We start from the raw sequence: 4,296 nt of genomic DNA on the forward strand, positions 1-4,296 counted from the left end.
GATTTAGCGCCATTAGTCATTCATTCCTGCTAGTAATTAAATGTGCCATGCCATCCACTCAGGCACCTCTCAGCTACAGCCACATGCACAATGATGGAGCGCTGACATCTTAGAGATAAGAGGACATATCTCCAGGCATAGGCTGCAATGTTTTCACATATTACTGTAGTCAAAGGCTCTGCCATGTTCTGGTAGCCTGTGCCAATGGCAGAGTGGAGCTGGGAGAATGAAAGCTCCTCTTTTAAATACTTTCTGAGTCACTACACAGCCTTTCCACAACCCAAATCATTGCCTGATGGCGAGCACAGCAGGGACAAAGTGGAACAGGGCACCTGCTGCCTCAACTCAAGGAGTAATTTAAAGCCATTTGAAAATGAAACACTGATGATTACTTCCTTTGGTCTTCTCCATTAATCACATCAAGGAATTGGTGGAGGTACTTTACTTAAGTTTTCTGAACATGTCAATAAGCCACCACATATATACAAACTAAAATGAGAAGAAAATCAAACACACATAATAAGATAAGTGAACATTATTGCAATCCATTGGCCACTTACTTGTTCTCAGAGCCTCTCCAGCCTAGAGACAAATAAACGGAACTGACAAATAAAAAAATAACATAGCAGGAAATGACTACTTCTTGAGTACCTTGATAACACAAAGGCATGAATTCCAGAAATGCGAACTCTCAGCTGGGAGCGATGAGAGCAAGAGAACAGGTCCGTGTCCATCCCCGCGCTGTGCTGAGACTGGGATGAACTCGTCAGAGAGCACAGGCTCAGTGCTGGGCGAGCAGCTCACCCAGGGCCTCTGAAAGCACAACTGTCCCTTTTAAAACTTTGTAAGAGTTTGAGAGATACAGGCCTCAAATCACAGACTCAGGAAGAGGAAGCCAACTGACAAAAAAAAGTCAGTAAGAATAATCTCCTGAAACTAAGAGAGTTGCTATTACAGATGCAGGTGTGCTGAGAAGAGAGGTTATTACTTACCTCTTTCCTCTCACCCTAACTTTGCCTAGAAACAGTTTGTATTGTAACTCTAATATTCCAGCATTAGGCTCATCTCACCTTCAGTCTTACTCTCCCAGCTGAGTACTGTTAGCTCTCTGCTAGAGACATAACCCACAGCTGCTGATGCCCATGTGTGGAGTTGGTGCCCTCTCATTCCAACTTTTACAAGGGCACCAAAAGTCCCAGCAGTAAGAAGAAGGGTTAAGAGTTTGTGCCAGTGCCATGGGGTGCTCTTGTTAAGATTCATAAGCTGCTCTTTTGTTTTCAGTGATAACTGTTGGTATCTAAAATTTTCCCATGGTGTTATGCTCTAAAACAGCAAGAGAAAGCAAATGTGTAACTAAATACAAATATGATATAATTATATAATAACAGCAATAATTTTGTAATAATTAGAAGTATAAGAAAAGTGCCTAAAACAAACATGCTGTGCCAGAGATGAACAGTAAATTAGACTTTTAAAATGTCTTCATGTTTAATAATCTAAAATGCTGTTAAATTACAGAGGTAAAGCTATCATCAATATATATTTTATTTCCACAGTGTCCCTTTGTTCTTGTCATTGTTGGTTCGTCACCTTGAACAGAGAAGGGTGGGGAGAAACACTTTCGAAGATGGGAATATATTCTGGTTTTGATTTACAACAGAGGTTTGATGCCTCCTTGATGTGACCCCTACTGTCATAAACAGACAGACAAACATAAAAGTAGGTAAACAAACATCTGTTTTTTATGACATTGACAGCTCATCCCAATTGTCATTCCCAATACTTCAAGCACATATTCATGAGGCTGAATGTAGCTTTCTTGTCCAGGTTACCATACAGCCAGTTAAGCATTTTTTACTTTGCGAAATAGTGTGAGAGGGCTCTCTGTGTGAAACGCGCCTCTGGAACCCTAGTTCTCTCCTAGATGTATACATGGTGCTTTATCTGGAGCTCAAGTGCAGAGTGGAAACACAAGGGTGACGGCTGGCTGGCTTTTGTCACATCAGGAACCAGGTGTTTCTGATTGCCTTTTCCCTGGCCTAGACAAAAGCTCTGGAAAGCCTCTTCTCACTTTCCTCCAGAGAAGGACCTAAAAAGATATTTTAAAATTCACTGCACATAATGTGCTGCTGGCTATTGGCAGGCACCCTGAACACTTCAGACACATGAAGCTTGCACTGCTGGTTTAGGCTGCAATGACCATGACTGCAGGGGAATAGAGAGTGCAACAGTACATTGTGTAACGTGGTTTCTGGGCAGCAGGATGGAGAACAGGATGGAAATCTTATTAAACATCCCTGGACAAGGCAGGGTAATCAAGATTGGTGCTGGACTGGATACCAGGAGCCGCAGAATTGCTCATAATGCAGTATTGGCTGTGAGTAGCCAAGGTTAATAAGGAACATGACTTTCGTTCAGTACAGAACTTGCAGCAATTTGTTTAGAGGATGAAAATCAGAGGCATGTTGTAAAGGTTTTGTTGCCCAAACATACATCACTTCAGGAGGCGGTGGAGTGAGGCCATCCTGTGAGCTATATTTCCATCCAGTAGCCTCCTGCTTCACTAAGAGTGTGCATGTGTAACAAACCATTAAGCGCCATCTATGCAGACACGATGTACATCATAGCCAAGACCTTCAGCCCTGAAAGCACGCACTTCTGTATACCTGAGCTAAAGAAACAACTGGTTGGACTTAGCATGCTATTGCGACCAATAAAAGGAAATACCCACCCATCTTAAGGGCTTTCTGGGTAGAGGGTGGAAGTCCTGACTTGGTAGCAGCTGTTGAGAACAGCATTTCTAAAATGGCAACCCCCTTTCAACACTGTGCCTGTTCCTTTTTCATCCTCCTTTGTATAGCCAAGAAGAGTTGCAAGGGAGAGAGGGCACCTGGATTTCCCCTTTGATTCTCTCCTACATCTTCTGACTAGAACCCCTAGTGAGGTAATTGAGTGGAAGAGTTGGTGTACTTGTCCTTTCCTCCTCCTCTGCTTTCTTGTCCACTGTCACAATGAGCCTAAATACATCCAAGGACCAGATTCTTGTCAAGACCCAGCCTGGAGAGGCCAGTGAGCCAGCTGTGCCCATTTTTCATGCTACTGAAATAGTGCACACAACGGAAGGCACCATGGTGGCCCATGTATTGGAAGGGTCATCCATGCTTTCCAGATGTGGCCCTAAGTTTCCCCCTCCACCTCCAAAAAGGGAGGAGAAGGAAACAGGTTGACATTCCTTGGGTTCACCACTTATTTTTTACCTTCTTGGATTGGCTCGAAAATAGGCTGGGCAAGGGTGGCTCTGGAGCCACATTTTAAGTCTGGGAGTGCAGGAGGAAAATCTGAAGGAAATACTGATCTTTCCAACAGATTCTCTCCCCTCCTCCTTGTGCTCAGGAGGGCCATTCCCCCAAAGACAGCCAGCAAATGTCAGCTAAGAGAGAGATTCCCCACGGAATCTGGGGAAAAAAAGGAAACCAGGAACACTGCCTAGAATTAGGGGAACTGAGAGGGGTCTGTGCCAAAAAGCACCAATGTGGTCGTCATCTCTATACCTACTTAGTAGCTGCCTCTAAGCAGTAGACCCATCCTCTTTTTGACCCCAAGAAAAGCCACAGTAACACATTCATTTTCTAGGTTCTTTGTTATTATTTTCAAGAGCAGGACAGTCATTCAAGCTCTTAAATTTGAGTACTGAAAACTGGTGGTTGTAGAACAGCAGCACCTTTCATTTGTCCTTCACGTGAGTTAGAAACCTGATAATTACAAAAGGGATGGGAGTGGAGATTGTTGCTGGTCTAAGAGATGAGAAGGTTGAGTTCTGGCTCTGCTTCCTTCACTGGGTGTGGGCAGGAGATCTGTCATAGGGGAATGGCAAACCCAGCCAAAATAGAGAGGATGCTGCTGGTCTCACATGGGTGGAAGAAGAAATTATAAAAAGATTTAACAGTTCCAGAGAAGGAGCATCATGGTATGGTGCCCCCTGCCTGTATGCATCCTCTCATGCCCGAAAGAGCCAGCAGTTCTCTGTGGATCGAGGAGTATGGGGGCCCTGGGAGGAGAATCCAGTTTAGTCGCCACACTCCTCAGCGTTGGGGTTCACAGTCATTTTGCTGAGCAACGGTAGTGGCAGCCCTTGGAAAAGGGACTGAGGCTTCACCTCCGTAGTAGAAAGGGTCTTCGCTGCCTTGTATTGTCCGTTGAAGAAGAGAAGAGAGAAACCCAGGTGTGCAAAAGGGTGTGAGAAAGAAATAGTACAAAAGAGAGGGGGATGTTATCTGAGGGCATACTGGGCACAGT

Source organism: Gavia stellata, chromosome 7 (genome assembly GCF_030936135.1).
Source record: "Gavia stellata isolate bGavSte3 chromosome 7, bGavSte3.hap2, whole genome shotgun sequence".
Taxonomy (NCBI): domain Eukaryota; kingdom Metazoa; phylum Chordata; class Aves; order Gaviiformes; family Gaviidae; genus Gavia; species Gavia stellata.